Source organism: Diadema setosum, chromosome 18, assembly GCF_964275005.1.
Source record: "Diadema setosum chromosome 18, eeDiaSeto1, whole genome shotgun sequence".
In the NCBI taxonomy this organism is placed as follows: Eukaryota; Metazoa; Echinodermata; class Echinoidea; order Diadematoida; family Diadematidae; genus Diadema; species Diadema setosum.
The window spans coordinates 13,885,522-13,897,038 of record NC_092702.1 but is presented as its reverse complement, the minus strand read 5'-3'; positions in this window follow the sequence as shown (position 1 = coordinate 13,897,038).

Genomic DNA, 11,517 nt, shown 5'->3' with positions numbered 1-11,517 from the left:
TCATCAGTTGCCTATTCTGTCAATAGGTTCTAGCTTGATGGCACTGATAAAGATGCTTCTGGATGCTACAATCTCAGCCAAGCGTGACTTCAATCAAGTGGTGAAAATCAGCAGAAGGATGGAGATCTGACGGTTGGAACAAAGGTGAGAGAATTTCACATCATATGATGCCAATTCTAACTCTAAAGAGCTAGAATTGTTTTCTGGAGGAATCCTGGTGCCCAGTAGTGAACTAGATTTTGAGAGCTGGAGACGACCTGCCCGACAGGTACTTGTTCACTGAGATTGATTTGAATCTGAGAAATGCTTGCTGCTCAGTGAAGCACTCCTCACCTGGTCAGTAAGGTCATCTGGGGACTGGGCCCAGCTATACTACTGCAAGGGAGAGTCTAGATGGACTTGAGATGGCGTATGGAAGCACCACAGTTGTGGAGGGCCTCTATCTCTAGGTGTGCTCCTGTTTTCAGCATAATGGCAAAGTGGTCTTAGACTTCCTCCTTCAGCTACAGGATTTTCTATTGAAAGCAGAGAAAAAAGGGGGAAATAGAAAAACAGAGGGTAGACACCATTTGGCCCAACCAGTTCAACAAAGGGTGTACACTGTACCTTTACCCGTTGCATTTGACCTGCATATAGCCAAAGCTCCTCCCAGAGAAGCAGCAGCAGACAGAGAAGGACAGGTACCAAGCAGCTCAGAAGCTGAGCAAACAAACAACCCCAGTGTACACCCACGCTGTCAAGGACGAAGAGTCCCCAATGTCTGAGCAGTTGAAACAAGTTCAAGATGTTGTGAACAACCTACAACAGCAACTCAAAATCAACCCGCAAGAAGAAGCCCAGACCCAGAGACTTTCCTAAGAGACCAATGCAACTCTGGTCCAAAAACACATGGCTGAAAGGTATTCATAGGGAAATGGCCATGGGCAAATGGAGAGAGATAGACATCTGCACACATCTCTAGACGTCCCGGCAACCCAACACATATCTCTTTTTCTGGAGCTGATTGTGTGAGAGCCTGCATGAGGATGATAGTGGAGAACAGTCCATTGCCACTTTGTTCATTCATGATCACTAACCAGTGGCCACTCTCAAGGAGAGCCCCCAATAGGCTGGTGGCAGTAGTGCACATGGAATCTTACCCATCTATAACCAAGGCTGGACCCATCAAGGCCCTGTTCAAGCCCTTCGTTGGCACCAAGTCTGTGTAACATTTATGATGATGTATTTATGATGTGTTGGGTGCATGCATATGGTCATGGTTGGATATGAACATGGAAATGTCCTGCTACTGCATGTTATGAATGTACATGTGAATTGTGTATTTTTAGTACACATCTTCATGTTGACTGCAGACAGTACCAGTTCATACAACTTACATGTACAACAGTGTGTAGGTTAAGCAATATCTGCAAGTGTATAGCACTATACACATTTGGGTTATGCTTGCACTGTATTTGTCACCTGACTGCATACACATGTACATGTAGGTATAGAGTGTAATATATGTACAGTGTAAAGTGTACTTTGATTGCAGATAAAGATTTTGTTGATTTTCCCGGAATAGCAGTGTAGACACCATGGCATCAGCATCATCACCTACACCAACCATGGATTGATCAAACCCAGACAGGGTTCAAGCACTTTGTGAATTTCTACCATTGGATGATATGAGGTTCAAAATCAAGAAAATCCGGGATGTAGAGCAGCATACCTACATCATCAAGTTGCCTGGAAAGAAGGGTTGTGGATGTTTAATACATGGACATTGACAGGTGATGAACTGAAGGATCAAGTAAATGTTTGGAATGTCTTCTCTAATCAAATAGAACCACAAGAAAACTTCAAGATCCCTCGTCTTGAACTTCAGCATTATCGACAAGGGTTAAATACGCAAATAGATGACTTCATGCTGAGATACAGGACAAAAGCTGTGAAGTGCAAGTTCCAGACAGAAGCTATCATAGAAGAATGCATGATCGAGGTCCTGATTGCAGGCATAAGACATCCAGAGGTCCAGAAGATACTTCTCAGTAGAGATGAAAAGCTGACACTGGAAGAAGCCCTGAACATTACCCCAACTCATGAGAAAGTACAGCACACATAAGCCAACTAAGCTGTTTGCATAAGACTTCTGCGCACGCTATGCACATGGGTCAAGCATGCAAGAACTGTGGTACAATGCACAAACCTACACAGTGCTCTGCATACCATTCTCATTGTCACCAATGAAAAGGGATTCTGGAAGCAGATCTTCACAATGCAAAGACTAATCAGCATCAAAAGGTTGTTCACAGGACAAGATGACAGTTAACATGATGCTGTCAAGCACCCCATTTGGTTGTAGGACAACACGCCATTCCATGAGAGTTGCAGACACATCCTTCCTGCCGACTATGCACACACCTGTTGCCTCCATTTCTCGAGTAAAGTGAAGCCTTTATGACCTGGAGTTGGTTGTATGCATGCTTGCTGCAAAGATTTTGCGGTTGACGTTTGGTGACTAAGTCTATTTGTTCATTCTCCCGGACCCATTTGTGGTCGTTTCATTTTGCCTTTCGTTTGCTTTGGCATTCGATTCAGTGATGTGCATTTCGTACAGTCATACTTACATAGCCATGGCATTACACAGTACCGGTAGTTATTAAAGCCGATTTTGATGTTGAAGAATTCCTTAGTCAGGATTTGACGGTGACCGCATTTAAAAGGCTGGTCAAGACCAATTTGAGGAATGTAGGTAATAGGCTAGGAGTATATCTGACTGGTTCCACACGCAAGGCAGAAATATTTGATGCTGAAGTAAAGCATGAGATGTTAAGCACTGCGCCTACTGTTGAACTTTCAGACAATGATGGTGATATCAAATCACAGACAGAGGACTTGAGTGAGAAGGAGAAGTTAAAGATTGAAGAGCGGAGAGATAAGCTCACAGCGGCAGAACATGATCATGAGATGGAAAGGAAAAGACTTGAGTTCAAAATGATGTGATTGGAAGAGATGAATTTGCAGGCCGCCAGAGATTCCGTGCAGAATAGAAGTCAGATGTCAAGTGAATTTGATTTGTCAAGTAGAGTCAAACTAATGCCAAAATTTGATGAGAATGACTCGGACTTGTTTTTCGTCATGTTTGAGAGGGTAGCAACTAAGTTAAGAGTTGCCAAGGGATGAGTGGGTATTGCTGGTACAACAGGTGCTAACACAAAAGGCCTAGGCTGCTTTCTCTTCTTTGAGTTTCGAGCAGGCATTTGACTATATGAGGCAATGAGAGATGCTGTTCTCCAGTCGTATGAACAGGTGCCGGAAGCATATTGGCAACAGTTTCGCAATATCAGATCGCATGAAGGGGACACCCATGTGGAGTTTGCAAGAAGGAAAGAGGTTGCTTTTGATCGATGGATCAGGTCTCTGCAGGTAGATACTACTACAAGCTGTTTAAAAAGATTACCCTGATGAAGAATGCAAGTGTTCCATGACCGTTGATATGTGGATGCATGTCAGTGATTCCAATGAGTCCACAGTAAAGATTACTGTGATGGTGGGAGACAGTTATGTCAAGCACAGTTATGAAAGCTCAGAAAAGCTTTCGACACAGTGAACTGTGATATTCTAATGAAGAAGCTTAGGGAAGTAGGCATTAACGGTACTCCCGGTGCTTGGCTGAGAAGTTATATGATGAACAGAGTCTGCCAAACAGTGGTCAACTCCAAACTTTCCTCCGAATCCATTATAACGTGCGGTGTCCCTCATGGCTCCCTTCTGGGACACTGCTCTTTAGAATTTATATCAATGATTTGGTACAACATGTCAAAGTCTGTAAAGTGCAATCATATGCTGATGATACCGTTTTATATTTTTCTCATTTTTCAGTATTGAACATTGAACTTGCTCTTAATTTGGATTTTAAAAATGTGTATAACTGGATGTGTCAAAATAAGTTAAGTGTGAACTGTCAGAAGACTGTATGCCTGCTAATTGGAAGCAACCACATGATGTCCAAACAAAATGTTTTACGACTCTCGTTACTCAACACCCCTCTGAATCAAGTTTGTCATATAAGGTCTGTGGTGTGATGAAAATTTAAACTGGAAATTTCATATTGAAAGTATGTTGATAAGAATGGGAAAGATGGTAGGTTTTCTAAGTAGAGTAAGACACTCTGTCAGTGAATTGATTTTGAAATTAATTCATAAGTCATTGATTCTTCCTCATTTTAATTGTGGAGACATTATATATGGGTCATCGTCTAAGAAACACCTAGATATATTACAAAAATTACAGAATAGGGCCGGTCGAATTACATTAAGATTACAACCTGATTCTCATGTTTCTGTTCTCAAAATGCACAACCCTAATCTAGCAACTTCTTGACCAAAGAAGATATCATCACTCCCTTTCTTTTATGTATAAGATAATGATTAATTTAACCCCTTCGTATTTAAAAGATGAATTTTAATTTGTAACTCATTCCTATCCCTCCTGTTTTGGACAAAAATTAAGACTTCCAAAACCTAGAACTGAATATTTGAAGAAATCATTTAAATATAGATATACTGAGGAATATAATGAACTTCCCATGGATATAAAGTCGTCTGTTGAGAATGAGAAGGGCATTAAGTTATCTTGAACACTATGGGTTTTGTGACAACTTAACGCCCTTATCATTTTCAACCGACGAAGATTTCCCCCAGTGTTCATTTATTCAAATCTAGAATAAGTATGTTTTAAGGTCACTGCCCCATTAATTTTTTTCTTTTAATGAGAAAGAGCTATTACTAAATTATTTGAATTGGTTATAATTAGTACAGGTTATTATAACTTATGATTTATTTTTTTTCCCCTTCTCTTTCCCTTGTATCCTTTTCTTTTGTTATTTGCTTGTATCACCTGTAATATGTTGTTGTTGGTTTTTTCTCTAACAATCTATGTATTTCAAATATTTCCATGTTTACAAGTTATGTATTTCATAATTTCATTTTGTATTTTCATAACTTCATGTTCTGGACCCCATGGAAGACCAGCGATGCCATATTGGCATCGCTGTATATGGCATCGCTGAATATGGGCCAGCCAGCCGTTGTTGTTTTTATACGGAAAATAAAATCAATCAATCTATCAATCAATCAAGCACCGCATTTGATTGTAGGACAAAAATCCCACCTGCTGACTATGCTGATACCTGTCGCCATTTGCAGGAGTTGAAGGACAATGGAATCATCCATAATTCACACAGTCCATTTGCGTTCCCCTTCTTCCAAGTATGCAAGAAGAATGACAATCTGAGGCTCTGTGTAGACTACCATAGGGTCAGCCAGCACACCATACGGGACCAGTACAACATCCTAAGATCGAAGACACACTCAACATCCTATCTGGAGTCTGGTGGTTCTCCACCCTGGACCTAAAATCTGGCTATCACCAAGCTGAGATGGAAGAGGAGGACAAGCCCAAGACTACCTCCTGGTGTCCCCTTGGCCTCTGCAAATTTAACAAGATGCCACAAGGCAACACTAATGCACCATCCATGTTTCAACACCAACCAGAGAAATGTATTGTGTGCGACATGGCAATGATGGATGTCTTGGTGTATGTCGATGAATTCCTGGTCTCTCCCCCTCCTTCAAAGAACATCTTTTTAGCTGAGCCTGAACAAAGTTCTTACTCAGCTAAAGGAGTTTGGGCTTAAACTCCATTTGGAAAAACGCTGCTTCAGGACATCAGTCAGCTGCCTTAGTCATGTGGTCTCTAGAGATGGGTTAGTACAAGCCTCCCCCCCCCCCCCCCAAGTGTCTGCTGTTAAGCAGTGGCCCAAGCTCACAAAAGCTAAAGAGCTTAAATTGTTTTTGGTTTGACTTGATACTACAAGCAGTTCATCCCCAAATGCAGCCAAATCGTGAATTGCAAAACAAGAGGCACATTATGAACTGTCCATTCATTACATTCCTGCCTACTGCAGAGGAGTGGGGCAGTGGCCTTGTGTCTGAGAACACATTTCTACTGATACAGGAAATTTAAAGAGAATGAGGACTCTGTGTATACCTACTAATAGTGATGAATACTGCAAGGCACATTAGTGGAAATATCCAAGTTATTGTCTTGAAAGGGTAAAGCCTGCAATCCTAACAGGTCCTAACACATACATATTAGAATATCATATCTTTTAACAACAATGATAACTGGATTTCTGCTAACCCTGAAAAGATACTGAATATGGTGTATGCTGTAATTTGCTTGTCTCAGTGAATTGCATACTATTGAAACATGTGAACGATTTAGAACCTTAGAAATGTTTGTTCATCAAACTATAAATGCCATTCAATGTACAATATAAAGACTTTGAATCAATACTTTACAGATTGCCTGGAAAATGTGGTTCTTAATTGCACATTTTCATTTATTCAGCAGCTATTTTGTTTATGCAAAGTAGATAGTCAAAAGTTATAAATTATGTGAATCGGATTTGTCTGATTCAGTATACCCAAATTAGGATAAAGAGTCCAGTTTCCAACTTCTACTAAAGCCCCCGTTCCACTATCACGATCTGGACCGATCGGGAGAGAGTGGCAAAAGCGTAGAAGGATCGGAAGCATCATACCAGCAGCATTTCGAGGATGGAGTTGGAGCACGCATTTTTTCAGATCGGGAAGAAATTTTGAACCTGTTCAAAATTTCTTCTCGATCTCCCCGATCAAAACTGACCTACATGTATTTTTAATTGTAAAGCAAACAGGGAGAGCATAGCGACAGTGTAAACACTGCGGGATGAGCGTAACAAGGTCTTTCTGAGCATAGTAACATTGGCACAAGAATGGGAAATAAACTAGACCCCTAAATCGATAGATCGTATAGAATCAAGGATTGTTCCTACGTCGTTCTCAGAACACTTTATTCCCGCTTCAGTCATGCTGTTTCTGCTTTAGCTATGCTGTCCTACACTTTCCCAGACTCAATAACACACATCTTCCACTCTCGCCAATAATATAAAATCGACACAGCCAATATGCTGGACAGTTTGCTGTCAAAATGTCTACCAGAAGGAGATCAAAGAGGTCGAGAAGCAAAAATATTGAGGAGGATGTTGTCTACGCCAGTGTAGTTGTTAAGATAGGAAACAAAGAAGTAGCCTAAGTCCTTGAATACAATGAAGAAGAACAGAATGAAAAGAAAGCAGAGAATGAAGAGATAGTAGAGAATGGAGAGAAAGAAGAGAGTGAGAAGGAAACAGCAAAGCAGCCGCCCGAGAGGGCAAAGAAAGAGAGGCTGCATGTGATGTTGACAGAGGAAGAAGAAGAGGACATGATGGAATTTTTAAGAGGAATTGACATCCTCTTCAACAGGAAGAAGACTGACTACAAAAGCAAAGACATAAAGAACAAGCTTTGGGAAGATCAGGCAAAGAAATTGGGCAAATCAGTGTAAGAAATAAAGATCTGGTACGACTCCATCCGCACCAGACTGGGACGTCTCTTGAGTAGATTGACCGAGGATCGGCAACCGAATCAGGGTATTTATGGGCAGATCGGTACTTTTCAGCTCTCTGGACAGGGGAACAGGGTGATAACATTGTGTAGATCATTCAGAGCGTAAATACAGCATACACAGATTGGATAACATCGGCAACATCACACTTACAGCATAGTTACATCGTTCTAGAGCGTAACTACAGCGTCTCATTCACAATCATTAGATAGTAAGAGCGTATCAAGCACATGTTGGTCATAAACACATTGTTCTTAGAGCGTTCTAACATCATACTGTGTCCAGACAGGCACATTTTTTACCCAATTCTTCCCGATCTGAAAAAAATTATCAAATCATGGGAAGAAAGGCATAGTGGAACAGGGGATTAAGAAATGCCATTACAACCTCAGAGAGAGCTTTATCCCCCAGAAATATGATGAGACCACAACTGAAACAAACTTCTCATGGAAGCCCTTGGGTGAATGGTGTTGGCTTGTTTGCGAGGAAATCAGGTTGAAGTACTGTTGTGTTTAAGACATATGCACATTATAATGTTTATTACTATAGAGGGCGCTTACCCCTATATGTAAAAGCGTGTGACACCGGAGCCATGTTTAGCCAGAATAAACCTCGAACTATCCTCACAGAAAAGGCCTGATGTTTTGTTTATTTGAGTGACTCCACATAAATTGGCGACAAGATGGCTACAATAAGTATTCCTGCACCCACACCTTTCCTGTCGACGCCGGGTGAGCCTCCAGTGAGTTGGCCAAGGTGGGTTTCCAGTTTCAAAACTTACCTGATCGCCTGCGGCTTAGATGGTACAGCCGTCAGCGATGAGCGGCGCCAGGCAATCCTCGTCCATTGCCTGGGGACAGAAGGGCAGCGGATTTTCGCGCAGCTTGACCCTGCAGGTACGTGTACTAATTACAGTGAGACTCTCAAAGCACTTGATAGTCATTTCGGGCCCAAGACAAGCACCATTATTGAACGGTATAAATTCAGGCAACGTGTCCAAGGACCTGGGGAGCCCATAGCCCAGTACGTAGCGGCTCTGAAAAGCCTTGTAGTGGACTGCAAGTTTGACAAATTAACAGATGAAATGGTCAGGGATCATCTGATCGAAAAAAACTTCAATCCCTCGTGTTTGAATGCTGCTCGGAGTCAAACGCAAAGCGACTCTAGCAAAGGGCAGCCAGTACAGGGTAGGCCTACAGAAAAAAGGACAGACCCCCACATACAATAGCAAAGGTAATTGTTGGAACTGTGGTAGATCACATCACCATAAGGCTGACTGTCCCGCCAAAGGGAAAAAATGCGGAGCATGTGGGAAATTCAATCACTTCGCGAAAGTATGCAGGTCAAAGAACAAGCAAAAACCAGTGAAACATGTTGACAGTCATGAACCTGCCTATCCAGAAAGTGTCTACACAATCAATAACAATGCAAACTCAGGGAACTTCAAGCGTTGTGATGTTGAGATTGGGGGAAATGTACTGCCTCTTCTCATTGATGTTGGGGCGAAGGTCTCTATCTTGAATGAACATGTCTATCATGAGAACTTATCGCAGTACGCGCTCAACCCTACAACTGTGTCACTTCAGGCATATGATGGCACTGGAATTTCAGTGCTTGGAACAGTCACAGTCCCGGTACAGTACAAGCATGTTAGACTAGAGCATTTCACATTCTACGTGACAAATGGACAAAGTTTGATAGGAGTGAACTTGTTTGATCAACTCGGTTTCCAACTGCATGACCCCAAGGGTGAGCAAATTCAGACAGTAGCGGAAGACTACACATCAAGGTATCCGTCCGCCTTTGATGGTTTTGGTGAATGCGTTGGCTATTGCCATGCCCCCCGGATTGACCCCAGTGTAAAGCCTGTTTCGCAGGGACTGCGGAGACTTCCCTTTTCTGTGCGTAAGGAAGTCTCACACGAGCTCAAACGCTTGGAATCGAACATTATCATCGAGCGAGTTGATTCCTCTTCCTGGATATCAAACCTTGTCATTGCCAGGAGGAAAACTGGTGAACTGAGGTTATGCGTGGACCTCAAGGCAGTCAATAAAGCGGTCATTCCTGACAAATACCCACTCCCTACGCTAAATGAACTATCAGCTAAATTTCATGGGGCGACTGTCTTCACGAAATTGGACATGCGACGGAGTTACCTGCAAGTCCCCCTGGCAGAACAAAGCAGACACCTCACGGCGTTTGTCACACACGAGGGCGTGTATCAATACCGACGAATGCCGTACGGCTTAAGCTCAGCCCCTAGCGCATTTCAAAAGATTGTCTCATCTGTCTTGAAAGGAATCCCGGGAGTCGTAAACCTGCTCGACGACGTGGTCATTTATGGGAATGATCAGGCTCAGCATGACCAACGTCTGCAGGAAGTGATGTCGCGCCTGACAAAGCACAATTTGACCCTCAACAAGGACAAATGTACTTTCGCAGCTCGAGAAATCGACTTTCTCGGGTACAGAGTATCCGCGGAAGGAGTCATGCCCATGCACGACAATGTAGCAGCGATTCGCAAATTGAAGGCACCAACAAACGCAAAGGAATTGAGTTCATTCCTGGGAAGCACCAACTACTACCGCAAGTTCGTACCACAATATGCGGATATCGCGGAACCGCTCCAGCAGCTGTTACACAAGGACGCACAGTGGGTTTGGACACCCGCTCAGCAGAACGCCTTCGAATTGCTAAAGGACAAGATCGCGTCTTCCCCCGTTCTCGCACATTTTGATCCAGACGCGGTTACGTTCGTCACAACAGACACATCGGGGACAGCGGTTGGCGCTGTTATGTCGCAAATTGTCACGGGAACTGAACGTCCGGTCGCGTACATTGACGGAAACAGAGCGCAAATACTCTACAGGGGAACGCGAAGCCCTGGCATGTATTTTTGCATGCGAGCATTGGCATATGTATCTCTACGGTCGCAAATTCAAACTCCGCACCGACCACCAGGCGCTGACAACGCTCCTCGCCACATCAGGATCGGGTCATCGGCCCTTGCGCATATACAGGTGGTCAGTCCGGCTTCACCAGTACAATTTCGAGGTGGAGTACGTGTCCGGTTCGCGCAACAGGAGTAGCGGATATGCTGAGTCACGCTACAGCAGACGCACAGGAACACACACAGCGGAGCAACAGTGATGACGCGGAAGAATATGTGCAAGCGATCATTACGCACGCAATCGCTAAGGTTGTCACGCAAGTGGAATTGAAAGCGGAATCGCGCACAGACGATGTACTGCAAAGGGTTCACCTGTACCTGCAAACAGAATGGCCCAGTGAAATTTCGGACGCATTTAGCGCATATTACAGAGTCAGACATGAACTCTCAGTTGCAGATGATGTGATAGTCATGCGCGGAACACAAGTGGTCATTCCAAAGACGCTTCAGCAGCGAGTGCTACAAATAGCACACGAGGGACATCCTGGAATAGTAAGGATGAAACAGAAATGTCGCACAGCGGTATGGTGGCTGGGCATAGACAAACGCATTGAACAACACGTCAAAGATTGCAAAAGCTGCTGTTTGAGCGAAAAAGCAGGCAGCGCAAGGCCCGCCCCTCTACAAACCGTACCATGGCCGCAAAAACCATGGCAAGCACTTCAGGTCGACATCTTCGGCGAAGTTGTTGCCGCTCCACACCACGAACGATTTCTGGTCGTTGTGCATGACATGCATAGTAAGTGGCCGGAAATTGCAACTACTGGTACAGTCACTATGCACTCAATCATCAACATTCTTGAGAAAATCTTCACACGATGGGGACTACCAGAGTCGATCACCACTGACAACGGTCCGCAGTTTGTTTCGGACCAGTTTGAAGCTTTCCTCGCTGGATATGATATCCGTCACAATTTGACATCGCGATACAACCCGCAAGCGAACGGTGGTGTTGAGCGCCTGAATCGCATCCTGAAGGAGAGCATCAAAGCGAGTATCGCGGAGGGGAAGAGATTTGATGAAGCAATCCAGATCTTCCTCCGTACGTATCGGTCGACACCGCACGCGACTACAGGCATGACGCCGGCAGAACT